Below are 18,557 nucleotides of genomic sequence, written 5' to 3'. Positions count from 1 at the left end.
TACTGGAACTGAGTTAAGAATATTCAGTAAAGGTTGTTTTCATGCTTATAGCATCACAGAATATATACATGATTAAATTAGATATCTTTAGGCTAGATAGCAATCAGTATCTCTGCATCTTTAATTACTTCTCACTTGCTGTATGTAAATGTTGATTAATGTGTCCATTTCTGCTTTCTTAAGACTGACTGTGACTTAAATTCCTTGTAGATAAATATCAGTGATATTAATAGAAGTTCCACAACTGGATCTAGGATAGCACATGGACCTTACATACTTGCTAGCAGTGAGTGTATCAACATTCCGCTGTATTTTCTCAAGCAATCCATGGCTAAGACAGAAATTGATACAGACATGTTAGCTCTCTAAACAATTCTGATATTTCCAGACAATTATCCTGAGCTTTCATCCAGTTCAGGCAAACCACAATTATATGCAGATGACATAGGATGGAGGAATTATTGGCCTTCCCATCCATGTTCATTTTGAAACCCTGTGTTTATGAAGAGTCATGAGAAAAATACTGCATTCGCTTAACTTCCTTTTGATTAACTAAGCTGGGGTTTAGGGGCCGGAGAAAAGCTTTCTTCCACTGAATGGTTACCACAAAATAAGCACATCTGTTGTAACTTTAATAGTGTGGATCCAGTAATGCTTTCCTAATCACCACAGATATGACACACAGGATATTTCTCCAGCTCTTAGCTCTCAGTTACCAATGAAGTCACCACCCACAAAGTATTGTCTGTGCAAGTCAAAATTCTGGCAGCAGGCTCAAGAGCAAAGCTCAAATCCAAACCATAAGAGAAATGTCAGCAAACAGTTTAACTTCCTTTTTGCTGGGTGAGTGACCAGAGCAACAGGAAGGCTGTTTTTATTGAATTCTCATGGAAAGTAAGATCTCAAGGTTTATTTCTTGAGAAAGGAAAAATAAAATAAAATAAAATAAAATAAAATAAAATAAAATAAAATAAAATAAAATGTGTTGGAATAGTAGTGCAAAAAGAACAGTAAGCTCTCAGGAAAAAAAAAAAAATTGACCTCAAAGATTAATAAAGTAATTTAAAGGTTTATATATGCAAACACTTTTTATATGAACACTGTTGATCTTATGTTAACCTCTTGGTAAAAGGCTGAATAATCTGGGATAATGGCAACATTTCAATGGTGAAATCAAAACCAAATAGAATGCAGCCTTAGTTTACTAAACTAAGTAAATCCTTCAGTTCTCACTCTGTGAGTTATACAATTTTTATATATCTATGACAAATTTTGTTTCTACACTTGTCAGGACATAGATCGCAGAGGCTTTGTATGTCTAGCTTCATTCTGGAACCTAAAAGAGACTTATAGTTACAGGAAACTCCACAGTAATAATTGGATACAATCTTCAGCTGATGTAAAATATTCCCATATTGGAGAGTAAAACAAAACAAAAAACAAACAAACAAACAAAAAGCCAAAGTTACACCAAAATTCTGTAAGTTAGGAAGGATTTTGTTCATGTCTTACAAAAAGGACTTTGAAACCTCTTTATAAATAATTTAAGAATACTTGAAGATATTGCTTTAAAGAAATTCTGGGCATCATTTTTTCTTTTAATGTTGAATTTATTGCTAAACAGTTTTTGACAGATTTTAACTTTTAGGTGCTGGTCTTCTGAACAGCAAAACTATTGCATCATGGTATTGAACTGTTCAAGCTAGTTAAAGATAATAGTTGACCATGGGTTTGTGGGCTTTTCTTCTTGATTTGAAGTCTATGACAAAGCCCACTCCTTCATTTTCACGTTCTGTGTTTACTTAACATTTCTCATGTTAGAATATCAATGAATAATTTTTATAATCCTTCTGAAAGTATCTCCTGATTTTAAAAATTCATGTTCTTCAAGGCTCTAAACAAAGGTGTTTTGGCTTTATTCTTTATTGTTGTCTTTATATATATATTATATTTTTTATATATATATATATATATATATATATATATAAAATATATTGAGGTCTCTTCAGATCCAACTTTTTTTTTTCTCAAGTAATATGTCAAGTTTCTCTTCTGTGAAACTGGTGACGCAAGCATTACTTTTCATTTGTATTTACAACAGCTTGATAATTTGTTGGATTTTTTTTTTATTTGTTTGTAACTTTGCTTTGTTTCCTCACTTGGTAAAATCCCTTTTAGAAGCATTGTGCAGAGTAGTTTTGTGATATTTACTATCTGTCCAAGATACAAAATAATGGGAAAGATATTTTTTCATTGAAATTTCAAACCAAATCAAGTAAAGAGGCTTAGAAAATACTATAACCTGTAGTTTGTTATGAGTTGATAGCACTGTAACTCTTCCAACTTCAGAAATCCTATCTGCTCCACTGTTTGTGATTATATTCCCGTCTAACTGCTGACCTTTAAAGTCTTTGAACATAAAAGTGGATTATCAGCATTCCTTTCTCTCCTGGATATTTGAGCAAAAGATCCTGAATTTAATTCCTTGTAGTAAAAGTCTGCCAGAGCTTTAGCAGTTTAAAGGAGAAAACTTGTATGTCCATAAAGTATTGCAGTCATTTATGAATCATCATTTATGAATCAAACATTGAAATTTGCTGCACAGAAACCCAAAATAGTATTCTTCCCTTAAAATTCTTATTTATTATAAACGATCAAGAAACAAATAGCTAATCTGTTTTTATTTTAATACAAATTAGACTAGAGTTTAGTTTTTAGCTTTCTATCCAGTCAAGATGTTTTAGAGTTAAATAAAAGATGTAGAGAGAATGATCACATGTAAGTGTGGGTCAAAATCTGCTCTGATCTATTCCAAATAACTTTTGAATTCAAATGGAAATAATTAACTGTTCTGCAAGTCAGTTAACTTAACCTTTCATCAGATCGGCCTGAGTTGAGAGCTGAGTCCTCCATACCCATCTTTCTCAGTTAAGCTAAGGTAGGATGAGGAATTTGGAAGGAGATTCAGGGTCAGGAAGTGTAGGAGTGAAATCTGTCTTCTGGGGATATGTAGGAGTGTTTCTGAACTGGCAGAACTTCTAGTGATCTAAAAACGTTTGTAAGACCTTTAACTAAAAGAGGAATATGTTTTGTTAATAACTGAAATAAAGTGTAGATGATAAAGGTGCAAGTACACAGTCTGATGAACTGAAAATTAAATTGAAGGTAGCACATTATTGACAATGAGCAGAGAAGTGTAAATACTGATGATACATTGCTTTCTTACCATGTAAGAGGTAAGTTTAAAAAACAAAACAAAAAAAGAAAAAAAAACAACAAAGGCATTGTTTTCTTTCCACTTCTGGGATGAGTCTGACTACAAGATTTTTAACATTACTAATTCACAGTAAGAGTGAGATGATGGGAGGGAAGGAAGGAAAGGAGAAGGGAGGAAGAAGGGTAATCACTAAAGTCCTGGGAACTGGCTGACCATGCCAGCATGTATACTGACAGCTTCCTGTGTTAAAATTGTGTTTTCACGTAGCAGAAACTTATGCCTGTGAGAAGATTCAGCTGTGGCACAAGGCTGCTGTCTGTGACTTGTAATACATAACCTGTGAACCATCCTTTATTCTTGTCAGACACAATAACATGTAAAAAATAATGTCTATTAAGACTGTTATTGGGACATGCAAGTCTTAAGGGACATTGGACACTATAGAAAGAAAAGAGAAATCCTATTTTTAAAAATTTTTCATCCTGATACCCTAAGAAAACAAGGTTAATGTGACCACCCTGCTATTCCCTTTGTACACAATTATTTGCACCCAAATGAATATTTAGTCTGTAAGCCAGTTTTGGCCAATCTTAATGGAGAAAGCAGAGATGTCAAAGGTGTGATATCTCCACAATTTTTGCAAAAATAACACTCATTTGCTTTGGGGCACCACACTAACTCTTTTCCAGTGCTACAAACTTTTATAAGGGACCTATAGAGAAGATCTCCAAGAAATAGGGTGAAGATGAAGGAAAGCATGAAAATGTGATAAGAAATGTGATAAGAAATGTGATAAGAAAAATTAAAAAGATAAGAAAAGAAAACAATATTATTGTCTGAATTGATATAAACTCATAGAAAACCAGGCGTTATTAGATCTGTCTCTTTATCAAATGTTCTCATAATCAGTGCTATATACAACATAATGGACTTCCATGTCAGATGCCATTCTGCCAGACTGCCTCTTTGCTGCCGTCTGTCACACACGGCAACAACATGTAGCAGAATATTGATGGGTAGATTCCACCTCTACGGCCATACCACCAATATCCACCTCTGATGTCATGGGGCAGCACAATGAAATAGCAGGCATTACTTGTAAAGCAACCCTCATATTTAAATAGGGAGAATGCAGTGTAACTAATGGTTACAGAGTAGACATAAAAAGGGTTTAATCACTTCTGTCACCTTACCAATTTGTCCTCACATATATGGCCTTTTGTCTCTGTTGCAGTTAACCTTGACTCTTTATGTATGATCAGAAGCTCTATTTCTTCTCTTCTGGTCCCAGAGAAGTCATTTGTCACCTCTGAGGCCTCATCTCTCTATTTCCTTAGAGTAGTTTCTGCACGAACTGCAGGATGGAAGCTTTGTGCAGTTCTTCCCTATCCAGCCAAGCCCCCCTCAGTCTTTTCCAGGAAAAGAACAACTTACTGACTCCTTCAGATGGCTCAACTAAACCTAATCAGGCTGATTAAAGTAATTTAAGATAAAAATGAAAAGAATCTATCTGCGTATTTACATTTGGAAAGAAAGGGGCTAAGATTCTCAAGCACTCAGTATGAAAGTTGAGTATCACAGGCCCTGTGATAAAATCAAAAGAATGGTCAGCATACCATCCTTGTGTTAGCCTTCTCTATATTCACAGTTTTGTAGATATACCTAGTGCTCACACCACATCTTCTGGGATTTAGTAGTCCAGATCTTGATGTAACTTCATCACCATCAGTTCTGAAGTTTTACTTGAGACCTCAATATGACTGAGGAGAAACCTAGAGGGTGAAAAGAGATACCATAGACTTCTGATCTCTAAAGTCAGAAATATGAAGAGAAAGGATGTAAAAAGTGGTCAGGTCCACTGTGTAAAACAGATAATCAAGTAGATCATGAAAAAGAAGAATGACATAACATTCAGAAGAACTGCTATCAGAAAATCTTTCTAGTAGGAAAATCTACAAAAAAAAAATCTACTAAAAAACATCAATGTTTAATCTCTTTCAAAGGATGGAAAACTATCATTTTCAAATAAGTTCAGTCTCCTTTTACACACAATATCTAAGATGGCTTACTCAGGTCATATTTAAGGATACATTTTCAAATATATCATGTTTGAATATAATATGAATTAATTTACAATGAATGTTAAAAAAAGTGTGCATTAATGAGACACATTTCTAACTGATATTTTTGTGAAATTAAGATATCATTTTTTTTTTCAGTTATTGATACTAAGATCAAAGGGAAGGCATTGTATCATATTTGATATAGAGTAGGAAAAAAAAGTTATCTGCTAGAACAATAGAGATATAATTTGCACTTTTTATTTCAAATAGATTTTAAAAATTGCAATATCCTTGCAGTCAGAGAAAAAAAAAATTGGATTAATGAACTCAGTTGTTGAGCTTATATAAAAGATTTCATCCTGAGCCTTACTGCACTGACACCATGCCTTCACAAAATGTAAATCTGTCCCTTATTAATATGGAATGTTTGTCATGGCTCACTTCCACATTTTCTCAACAGCTGACGTAAGACAATCTGGAGAAAAACAGAACACAGAAAGAATTTGTTGACTTCTCAAATTTTTGGATTCTACCTCCATCTGTTCAAGCTGTTTACCAGCAGTGCAGGTTAACTAGGTTTTCATTCTGCCTAGTGATACATATTAAAGGAGTATAAAGGATGTATAAGCATATAAGCACAGTGATTCATTGTGCAGCAGCATTAACTCCATCCTTCATCTCTATAGCGTATTTCTTGGCTGCAAACAAGAGTTTATGGAATGAATAAGCTGTTAGAAGTTCTATTATTAGCTGTTGCTCAATATGTATTACTAAAAATAGTATCTACTGAAGACCACTGGAAGACTTTTGTTTTATCAGAGTGCCAAGTATATGAGTTGAAATAACCCATTCAGTCCTTTATTAAATTCAAGTAAATGAGCCAGATTTTGAACTATCTATTTTCCACAGTGAAAGTTTCAAGAATATGCCAGGAGTTCAAATTTCTCTTAATGTCAACAGATAGACTAGTATTCAGTTAAGTTTGAAGATTTGAGCACTGATAACAATAGAGAAGATTCAGCTACTCGTAATGTCAATATTTTTTCCTTCTGTTAGGCATGGTAAATTGCCTCTGCTATATGCCATGATGATAATCTCATTGCAAGCACTGAATACCAGAATTAAAGTTTTTTTATTTGGAAGGAAGGTCTGGAGGAGTCTTGATCTTCCAATTAGATACTGTAATCTGAACATGTATGCACAAGGGTTTGAATTGAAAAAGCATGGGAATCCTTAATTTTAGCCTCTGCTAAATTCTGAAGTCTTGACTCTGTAACCATAACAACACAAAGGGAATGCGGTGCTGGGAGAAAGGTTATGAGGAAATTATTTTTATTGCATCTAAAGTGTCTTAGGTTCTCACAAATTGTTCAAAGGTCATTTCTCTGGAGATTTCATAATTTTAACTTGTTAGAATGAAGCTAGAGATTTAATTCTGCATGCTTCTGGGGAATTCATTTTTATTATGAGTCTCACCATTATTTTTTTGCTTGGATCACATTTGCACATTGAACTTTTTACTGAATTTAAGCCTTTTCTGAGAAATTATTCAAACAGAGTGTAAACCACTATCTATATTAGGCAGAGGGTAAGCAAAATAGAACTTTTGTGGCTTTTTGAATTAGGTCTCTTATCACTATACATTTAAAATTCAAAATAAAATTTTTAAAGAATGTATCTGTAGGTATTGATACAATCTTTGCCTGTACTTGTGTACTATACTTATACAACAATGAGAAGCAGCAGCAGTAGATGTTATTGTGTTCTGATGTCTCCTATCTAAGCAGTTAAATTTATGACTGTCCGAGAATGACAAAATGATTTATAATCTCTAATATATACTACAATCCACCTGGTAGGAGCAATAGCCTGAGTTGGCAGACTGGTTAAAACAGACTGTTAAAAAGAACACACCAGTACAGGAAAGATGATAGTGGGGGGAGATGGGAAGGATCAAAAATTATCTTTTTCTTATTGTTAATTGCACTAAATATGTGACTTCATAATGACAAAAAAAAAAAAAAAAAACAATCATTGCTTGCCCTTTTTATTTAAGTAATGATTTAACAAGGAAATTGGAAATTCATGTATATGAAAGATATGTAAAAAGTAAACATCAGTAAAAAAGATATGTGAATTGACTTTATTATGAATACCTATTATTTGTTCCATAACTACTTGGGCCTCTCCAAAAGTAATATTTCCTATTTTATTACTTTGGCCAACAAAATCAGAGGTGTGTGTTGGTGGTATAGTCAGTAGAGGTGGAACCTTCCCACAAAAACCCAATTACCTGTTGTTGTCATGTGGCAGATGACAGCGGAGAGGCAGTATGACAGAATGGAGTCAGACATGGGAATGCAGATGGAGCAAAGGGGTGGAATTGAATTCCTCCATGCAGAAAATAATTGCATACATTGACATTAATTGAGGCTTGCAGAACGTTTATGGAGGCCAAACAGTGGATGTGAGCACAGTGGGTGGTGCATTTCAGCAGTGACAACAGTGGATCACTTCTGTTGGTGCAGACTTTTACAAGTGTTACATACAGATTCTTGTTCATAGCTGGTAAAAATGCACACCTAATGGTGATGACTTTGTTGAAAAATAGTGTTTTGTAGCTGATAATTTTCTCTATCCAGTAGTGTTATTGTGCTCTTTGTATTGGCTGTCATTTCCATGGAAATAAACGGGATGTATTACTTTCAGAAAGACCTCTGTAGATATAGTGTTCGTAAAAAAGTAGTCTCTACTTATTATAGTCAGAGTTCAATAAAAGAGAATAAGAAGACACATACAAAAAAAAAAAAAAAAAGTGAAAACAAAGCAGGAAAAGAACGGTATGTGAGGAAAAAAGCCACCTACTGTAAATATATTCAGATTTTTATTATATTTTCTTCTGATATGCATCAATGGAGCATTTAAGCAAAAAGCTTTTCACTGCAATACTAACAGGTCTATTTTAAAATTAGTTGTATTTGTCATACTTTATTGCATTATTTCTTTTACAGTTTTTCTGCTTTTACCTAAATATGAAATCAATGCAATTTCTGAAAGCAAATGAATTTTGCTACCTGCTGCAAATACAGACACATCAAGCTTTCTGTTAGGTCATTCCTGAGTATTTATTTAATCCTCTGGAAACTGTAGATATGGCTATGTCGGATAGAAAAGTATGTAAAGAGTGGTGGGATTCAATTCTGACATTTGTTTCTTTATCTCTCTGTCCTTTCCCTTTCTTTCTCTCATCCTCTTCCTCTCCTTTGAGAGTACTTCAAGAGGAAATCTAACATCCTAGTGTATGTTTCAGGAGTAGTAAAAGGGATATAGAGGTAGGGAAAGGGATGAAGAGGATAAAGAGTAGGGAAAGAATAGAAGAGAAACAGAAAAATACAAGAGAGCCAACAAAGGATAAGCGAGTAAATTTGGACCCCCCCCACACCTCTAAATAAAAGAACGGGGAGGAAAAAGAACTGTGAAGCAAGAATTGAAGACAAGATGGACAGCCTGGTATAGTCTGGTATATACAAGACTGGTATAAAGCACTTTTGTTTTGCTGTTAACTGATTTAAGATAAGGCTATTCATTGAGCTTTTTTACATTGCTGCAACATTTTAGATACCTCAGTACTGACACAGACTTCTTGAGTAGATTCCTTTCATACTGTAAATGGTAATAAATGCCTTTCTATTGATGAAATGTCTCTGTGGTAGGCATATCATTTGGTGTACCTACACCAAAGTTTCCTCGTTCAGAAAGGTGCCAGCTCTGCATTCCCAGTATCTTACCTTTCAATTCTAGTTCACAAAATGAATATGGCTTTTTTTTTTTCATTCTCTCTAAAAACGACAAGTTTTGGGGTTTTTTTGTTTTGTTTTTGTTTTGTTTTGTTTTTATAGGCAATATTCTGTTAGCCTTTTTTTTTTTTGCAAATGCAGGTACAGATTTAAATTCAGTGGACTGACACTTATTTACGACTGAGTCATTATTAGAACTCTGATCTCACATGTTCAGTGGTCAATGAATTCACAGAATTCTTTCAAGATATTTCTTTCCTGTTGTGTCAATATCTCATGTCAGCATCAAAATTCAACAAATTGCTTTCTGATGGTTTGTCCTTAAAGTAGATCTGGCTTGAAATATTGCTCTTGTCCTAGATAAAGTTCAATTGAAAAATCACTTAAAAACAATCATCTATTTTTAAAAAAGTCGTTTTGTTTAGTTGTGGGGTTTTTGTTTGTTTGTTTTGGTAGTTGGTGTTAATGAGTTTCGTTTTTGCTTTTCTTGAAGAAATTTGAAGAGTTTTGTTGCTTTTTTTTTTTTTTAATGGCTAGCTAGATGGGTAATGATTTCTCTGTTGAATCTACACCAACTACTTTCCTCAGTATTTTATTTCTTTTCTTACTGGGCTTCAGTGTTATTTTCTAAATAACATAACCATAAAGCTAGTATCTCATTAAGTTGGAAAAGGTAGCATTAAAATGAGTAAAATGGTTTGAAATAGTGAATTTAAGGTCTGGCCATCTGCTGTGAGTACATATTTCTTTGCTGCAGCTGAATGAATCTGTATCGTTAAATAGAGCACATGCCACATACCACCCCTCAATGAATTCTGAGGACTGTTTTATTGAAGAGTAAACCTACAGAAGGAAATGACACAGAAAATAGTTTGTAGATAGGCCTGTATTTCCTTATGATAAGATAAAATATTCTGAAAAATTGTTTCTTGTACAAGACTACCATAAAGTGATTTGTATTTTAAATCAATCTAATTATTAGTTGAATAATCTCAAAACAAGGGCTTATTCTGAAGTTTTTAGGTAGAACCAAAAAAGGAAACTAATAAGAAATCCTGCAGGTTTCAGACACTGGTAGAATTTCTTTAAAAATTAAATTCAAACTCTGTGAAATACCAGGTTTTGATGTGACTACAAATTTCAGTGAAGAAGTATTTGCTCCAAATTATTCCAGTCATCTTTATTTAAAATGACTGAAGCTAGAGGAAGTATTTATCCTTCCATCTTTGATAAATTGTTTGCTTGAACATAGCAGAAGGTCATTTTCTGTGACACAAAGCTCACCCTCGTGCTCCTATTTTACTTCATACCTTGTTTGTTTGTTTTTTATTTAAGCATTTAACAGCAAGCGTGAAGGTGCTGTTCTTGGCTACCTACGTAACAGCCAAACACACCTATTTAATCTCAACTGCCTGTCTTGACACTTTTGTAGTGAAATGTCTCTCCATTTCAAAGTCTTTCTTATCTAGACTGTCTCTGGATTCCTCCTTTTTCAGGAGATTAATGTTAGAAAAATTAGGTTCTTCTGGAAACCTTTCAAATTGCTCACAATGGTTTCATTGTATATCTGTATAAAAAGTAATTAGATACAGTTGCCAAGTCCTTCCTTCTAACAGGTACCTTTTCTAATTCAACATAGACTGTAATTAAAGCCTCTCATTGTGGCTGTAAGAGCAATGAACAATTGCAGTATATCACACTGCAGACCTGGGAGTAGCTGACAGCACACCCTAGGAGTGAAAAAGCAAGAAGATACATGTAGAAAATGATGATGCCAGTATAATAATTTCCTTCTAAATTACTATCTGTAAGAACTTAAAGCTCTGTAATCCCTAAAGGTTTTTGTTCTCTGTTTTAAGGAGTTGTCTCTAGTACATATCATTAAGTTCTTGGCTTCTAAGACTTATTGTGTCAAGGACTCTGCCAGGTCCTTGTGGCAGGCACTATGTGGCAAATAGCTTCCTTATTATTAGTTTAAGATTTATTTCCTTTCACTTTGATTGAATGTTCTAAAAGATAGACAGCAACATGCAATTTTTCCTCCATCTACCATATATCATTTTGTTTACACTAGCATATCTGCTCCCACTCATCTTCTATATAAATTAAAATTGATCTTGTCAGTCTCTGTCACATGATTTTAATTACTATAATCTCTAATATCTTCTATCTTATTCTTTATGCACAGTGTATGCTTTATGCTACAAATTGAACACTTACTTTCATTGAATAACCTAAAGTAATTCCCAATTTTTTTCTTAGACTAACATTTTATTTAGAATCTGTCTATACCTCATATTATTTTGCTCTAAGTTAATACTTCTGTATTTATCAACTATGAATTTAGCAATTTTCATGATAGAACTGTATATATGGGTCAGCAAATCAAGGACTTTGTGACCACGTACAACTACATAACATAATGCAGTTAATAAGTTCAATTAGCTTCATTTTATGACTAATTATGAAAAATTCTTGGCTTGCATATTCCTCTCCACCATGCTGTGTTACCATGAGTTTTCAGCACCTGATGTTCTTGTAGGTACATGGCACCAAGTACAGAGGAAATCAGTTTGATGGCTGGCTCTTCTGAGATGGATAAGGGCCCTTCTTCTCTGTTTCAATGCTTTCTAATAATTTATCCATATATTTTTTTCACAGCTAGCTTATAAACATTTGTGTGTGTGCAAGTATCCTTCAATAACCTGAATAGCTCCTCAATAGCTCTGTTGTTTATCCTCCTAATTGTTTCTAGAGAAAAGCCATATGTGTTTTGCTGTTCTTTCAGTGGACTAAACAAGCTAAAACCTTTCAGAATCCTCATGCAAGACTTTCTGTTTTTCTGCTCTGCTTAGTAGTTCTTGGCATTCATCTTTTTGAAGAGGAGTGAGCAGAACTGCACACAGTATTTCAGAGAATGTCTAGTTCCCTCCCTGTGGGTTAATGTGCCTTTACACACTACAGCTTGTACTGCTTAGGTCCACCCCCCCGGTCCTCACCCCAAGGTTACATAGTGTTGATAACTCATAGTCATCTTAATGTTTACTTCCTCTGCCATCTCCACCATTTACGAAGTAGCAAAGTTTGTACAGAGACATAATTTTTCATACCTGAGTTTGTTATTCTCTGGACTCCGGTCTAGTATTAAAAGGGGAAGTTGGTGGCCCTGCATGTGGCAGGGGGATTGGCGATTCATGATCCTTGAGTTCCCTTCCAACCCTGGCCATTCTGTGATTCTGTGATTCTATGGACTCCTTGCTAGCTGCGGTATTTGAATGCATGATCTGAAGTTCTTGACATTCAAAGTTACCATCCACTTCAGATGTTTTTTCCAAAAAGCAGAAGTTTTTGGTTTTCCCCCTGTGAATTCAACCACAGAGAGGGAACAATCTGTTTCCTTATTCCAGCTTTACACATCAGGCAAAAGGCTACATTCATCATAAGTATGAAATCTTCTGAGGCCATTCACAAAACATTTGGTATTGAAATATTATGTTCGGCATTAAAGACTGATGAGATAATATGATTATTTTTTTATTTCTATTTATTTTATAATGGAATGAGGAGTTGCTGTTTTCATCATACTCATAAACATCTAGTGAATCTTATATTGTAAAATGTTGACTGCAAAGGTAGAGAACAGAAAATCTCCTTTTACACTGATATAACAGAGGGACATAAAGTCTATTTTCTGCAAAGAACTAAGGGTTTTTTCTTTTTTTTTTTCTTTCTTTATGTTCTGCTCCCTTTCCTGGAGCAGGTTGCACTCCAACAGGTATGACGTAGATCCTGAATAATGACAGTAATGACAGCACTCTTATGTGTAATGATTCCCATGTAGTGTGCTATAGACCTTAACAATGGGAAATCTGGGTTCACTCAGAAGACATGGACTTGATGCATTTTGTGACAGATTTGTAAGTAAGCACAATATCTGGAGAATACTCCTAAAATAAGGAGTCATACTAATTTTATTGTAGAGAGAAATATGACTGTATTAATCCATATTTTACTGCCTTAATTTACATTCTGCTAATTCCAGGCATTAAGTGATTAGATGAGTGGATGTTGATCATTCTGAATTTACTGAACAATCTTAGTCATTATGAAATGTTAGTAATTACTACTGTTGGGGAAAAAAGGCAAACTACAACAACAAAAGAGAAAAAGTTTTCACCATTTAGTTTTTCATAAGCATCAAAATCTTCTTTGAAAATGCAGCTTTTGGAATTCTTTTTTCCCAAGTTAACAAGGAGCTATGTTCATACTTGCTCTCAGAGGTCATGGAATCAATTCCCTATTGCCTACTGTCTCTATCCAAGAGCCATATGTAATACTGATAGGCTACAATGATAGACCTTTTATCTATCACAGACTAAAGGAAATAATTGCACAAGCAAAGGAACAGATGAAAATGAGCAATCAAGAAAACATCTGTATTTATTTGGAGGCTTGCATATGCTATCATTAACATAGCATAAAGTTTGATTTTCTGAAACGCAGCAGTGTATCAACCAGACATGTTATTGTAAATTAAACCTGCCTTGAATGAACATCAAAAAGAACAAACAACTTGTTTGTTTTTTATCTGTTGTTTTGAGTGAAATGATCTGTAACCTCAGACACAAAGCTCTGCAACACAAGCAATGTTCACTCATCTGTATTACCAATACGCATATTAAGAAATAATGGGTTGGAATTCCTAGAAGAAAATTTGTAAGGTTACCATTCTCCGTGCAGGGAGACTTTCCTGTAGGAACTCACTAATAGGAGAAGACGTTTTGTCAGGCAGGATAGATTAGGATGTGCACTGGGATGGAAGGATTCAAGTGCTATTTCATCTGTCTTTTTGCTCCTCCTGCTTCAACTATGAGGGAACCTCCTGTCTGAACGGATCACAATGGCAATCTCAGTGCTTCAGATGAGCTTAAGACTCATGTAAAATGTGCTGCTGCTAATTAGTCAAGATCTAATTAGTCCAGTGAAATTAATTTTACATAAATAATATGGAATTTAAGGTTCATGGCTCAGGAGATAAATTCAAAGCCTTTTCTGAATTGTCTGTCTTAAAAGTAAAATATCTGAAAAGGATTATTAAGGAACTACTTTAAAACTGGCATTAACCTGCTAATGAAGATTTAGCACATTGCCCAGAAGACATGGTTGATCTGTGCTCTGTAAGGTCTTTCCATCAGCATCAGCACCCATGTATCTCTACCGCTCCCATCAGAAAGGAATATAATAGTGACTTTGAGGAAGGAACTTATTTGCCTCCCAACTGAATGTAAAGCACTGTAAATACAGTCCATGCACAGCAGTGGGTAGGTAATTAAGAGTGTTCTCCTTCATTAACTAGACTTCAAGCGAGCCATCTCTTGGATTTGAGCCACAGGCTGGTTTGACCTACCTGGAGCTGTTAGAATAATTAAAGTTCACTTCAGGATTGCATATGCCAAGGACTAAACAGCACAAAGTTGAAGTTAGACTTCATTTCACATATAACTGTATGGTATTATTTCTGTTATTCACTGTTTTACAGCACCAGCCAGAGGCCTAAATCTGGGTGTTGAGACTGTACTAATATGACCACAAAAGCACAAAAAAATATCCTCTGTGCCCTCAGTAAAAACAGCTAAAAGAATCTGTTCCATTCCCTCAAAAATACTATAAAGTAATATAATGTTCAGTTTGAAATTTACATTTCTCATCTTTTTTTTTCATGATGTTTTTATTTTTTTCTTTACTTGTGGGTTTTGTTTTGAGAATGTAAAAATTCACATCACTGCATTTTCATCACTGTAATAATTAAAAAAAAAAGCATTATTGCTAATATTAGCACTAGTATTATTGTCTGCAGTGATTTTGAGAGTTCAGTGGCTGTGTGAAATGAAGATTACCTTCAGCCCTGCACTGTCTTTTGACATCAGAAGCCAACATTGTAGAGAAGTTCATCAAATATTTTTTTTCTTCTGTTCTCCCTGTCTCAGATTCAGCTCAGCCAGGAACTGCTATTGTTATCTAACCATTGCATAGCAGAGATGATAGGCAAATGATAAAATGATATATGTATTATTTGATGACATGTAAAATAGTCTTCTGGATTTCTTACCTAAATCTATTATCCCGCGTAAGGCAACACCCATAGTATTTATTCATTTTGACTCTCTGCAGCGGAATAATTGGAGTGGTCTATTTAGAATTATTTATATTTTATTTTAAATTCTGAATACAGAACAGTTATCTTCTCTAATCTGAGTTATTAGCAGATTCTAATACCATTAAATATCTTGTTCTATTTTCTCCCCTCGTTAGTTCTACTACAGATATTACAGCAGTCAACTAGATTTTCTACAGTGTAAGATACTATAAAATGATAAAAATATCATAAAACATCTGGAAAACAATCTTGTTTTGGATATTTAAGACAAGTTCTCCCCTATGCTGTGTATGGAAACACTTGGCTTCAGAAGAAGCCAGAGGTAGTACTTGTATCAACTTGTTAATGAGCAATCAGTTTTTGCTTTTTTTTTTTTTATTTTTTGCAGCTTTATTGAAAGTTACATGCCTCTCAGCAAGCTGTAACTCGGTTTTTTTGTTTTGTTTTGTTTTGTTTTGTTTTTGAGAGAGAGAGAGAGAGAGAAAAAATGGCATTTAGTAGGCAAGGAAGGGCCAATTTTTAGAAAGACTTTTATGGTTCTCCAAATTAGAATCAGGGTTGTTCTGATAACTTTATATTTTACCTTAGGAGTAATGATTAAGTTCCTATTCCGGAGATAAAGATAAGCAAATAAAACTATCTGTGAATATACAAGTGGGAAATCTTAACCAAGCAATATCTTCACTTTTCAGATTTTTTTGTTCTTTAGCATTCCTTTTCTATCCTTGTCTTTGAGGATTAGCTGTGTTGTCTTTACTATTGTCATCTTTTTTTCCTAGCCTCCTAACTCCCTCTATAAAAACTTCTCATGCTTCATGTCTTTCAGTAGTTTTCCCCCCCTATTTGGTTTTGAACTTGTCTAAATTACCAAGTTTTTTGAGATTCTATCTTTCCCTCACATTAATCTTTTTTTTTTTTTTTTTTTTTTTTTTTCCCCTTTTTGATAAGTAATAGAGGTGTTATTTGCAGTAACAATCTGGTAGATCATAGTGAAAAACCATTTCAGTGACCAAAATTATCCAGTGATATCTGACATCAGTTTCCTAATTAGTGTGTGTCATGAAATATCAAACAATTAGGATAGGATTCAAGGATTTGGAGAATATGTGACCAATCTAAGTTGGTAGTTGAATATATAAGAAGATGAACTAATTTCCTAACAGACTAAAAGGTACCTAATATTCATCCATAATTCAAATGCAGATAGAATGAATGCATGGAGATATTTCATCATTAAATGTAAACATTACAAGATATGAAAGTAGTTATGGGTGGTTTTCCCATTCTCTTACCAGTACACACATCTGCTTTATAAGAAATAAGTTTCTGCAGCTCTGAGGTGTGTCATGCCCCACTGGTTGTGGAGCAGCAGATGGCACTTCTCTTACCAAGTCTGAGTAGTGCTTATGCACAGCTGCAAATCTGTTTTCTCTTTCTTCCTTTTACAGGCAAGTAAGTTCTGCAGTGACAGTCAAGAAAGAGCAATTTGGGTTAAAAGCATATCTAGCTCAACAAAAAATCTGGCAAATGGGGAGAAAAGAAATTATACAATTGAGAGCAATCAGAAAATGATTTTGATGGGTGATTACCATTAGATTGCAGTGTTTCTACATGGATCCACAGGGCTTGGTATGAGCCCAAGAGCAATTTCACATTTGTATAAAATCATCAGTCCACGTAAAAGAACAGGTTATTATGGATTACATGATTTTTGTAATATTCTGAAGAAAAAGGAAGACCAAGGGGACCAGGTATTTTCAGTCACTGAATACAGCTCTGAATACAGTCTGCAGCTCATCATGAGCTGTCAGCTGAAATTGTGCCACTTTTTCTTTAAAATGAGCATGTCAGAAGATACTACTCCAGTCTCTAAGCTTCGTTTCATTAGTATACCATTTATTAACCTTGAAAAAAGTAACTCCTTAACCAGAGAAAATTCAAGTCTGTGGCAAGAAATGGATTAAATCAATCTCTCTGCTCATTCTGACCAAATAGAACTGGTACTTTCCACATAGCATGTTCTCCACCCACCATTTTTCAAGGGCCCCCTGAGTTACAACAAATCCCACATCGGTTTCTTTTGGTCTTTGGTGAAGTCATCTTCCTCCACTCATTCCTGAGATTAGGATACAGATTTGTTTTCTGACAAGCCCTGATTACTCTGAAATGTTACTGAGACTGCAAACAGATGCTTACTGCTTCTATCATCCTAATTGGCCTCTCTCTACACTTATCTGAACACATGCAGGAAAGTAAAATACTCCTCTCTCTCCAGAGTGCCTAATTTAACTCAGTGCAGCTGCTGGGATATGACACATAGGCAGCACCTTGTGCTATCTTGCTACAAATAGCTTGGTGTTCTGTCACATGTGTTCAGATAAAACAACTTTAATGTAAAGATTAAATTCTGGGAGAGTATGAGATGAGCTCACAGTTACGAAGTAGAAGTTGCATCACAAAAGTTGATGACTACAAAAAAAATTGTTGTTATTACAGTAAGAAAGCAGTTTAATGTAAGATTCTCCGGAATTAATTGTTTGTGAATGTGTAAAAAGTTATGAGAACTGAAATTAATTTCTATTTGTGCAACAATAGTAGGACTGGAACTGGATTGCTGCCATCACTGCCTTCTGATGCTCTTTTTAAAAAAATAACACCAGTTACTCAGATAATTTAAAAGCTGGTAGGAGTCATTCCAGTGAGACACTCACAGTGGGGTTCAGCTTATCAAATGAGGAGCCTTATATTTAGTTGTCATCTACTGTGTGAAGTACTTCTACCTTTACAGAGTAAATTTCCTTTTACACTAGTCTTGATTTGGGCTGTATAAGTGTCTACTGCCACTTGTGACTCCCTGGAGTACCCAGATGGATAGTGTGAGGCACTCCAAATGATCACAGATTTCCCCATGGGCAACTAAGATTTGGTCTCCAAGGTTTCTTTTCTCTGATAGTGAATACTGCAACAAATGCTGGTAGCCAGAAGTTTAGACAAATAAATCAATAAATGGTACACATATGGGCACTGTGATCAACTATTAAGCAATAACTGTAAAGCTTCTATTAAATAATTTGAATTTTGGCTCCTTCAAGTCAAGATTGTACGTGGAGTGAACTGCAAATTTAGTATGCAGTACTTTGGTTTTGAATAAATATTTTTTAAAGAGTGTCATTTTTGTAAGGAAATTGATAAACAATAAAAAAAAAAAAAAGATACATGAGAGGTGAAGAGATTTCTATCTCATTTCTAATTGTGTATCTTTCTCTATACCAGCATACCGGATACCCAGTTCAGAAATTTATTTAGAATACACATAGAGTATA

At 34.5% G+C, this 18,557-nt stretch overlaps 1 protein-coding gene across 4 annotated transcripts in view; it reads left to right on the top strand.

Annotated features, from left to right (window-relative positions):
• The window catches only part of MALRD1 (MAM and LDL receptor class A domain containing 1), a 208,446-nt gene that overhangs the window by 175,714 nt on the left and 14,175 nt on the right, over positions 1 to 18,557 (top strand). The gene's annotated exons all lie outside the window — the stretch shown is intronic.

The sequence above is a fragment of the Meleagris gallopavo genome, chromosome 6 (genome assembly GCF_905368555.1).
Source record: "Meleagris gallopavo chromosome 6, MGAL_WU_HG_1.1, whole genome shotgun sequence".
Lineage (NCBI taxonomy): Eukaryota > Metazoa > Chordata > Aves > Galliformes > Phasianidae > Meleagris > Meleagris gallopavo.
Note: the sequence above shows the minus strand (reverse complement) of the source record. Positions and strands in the feature narration are given on the sequence as shown.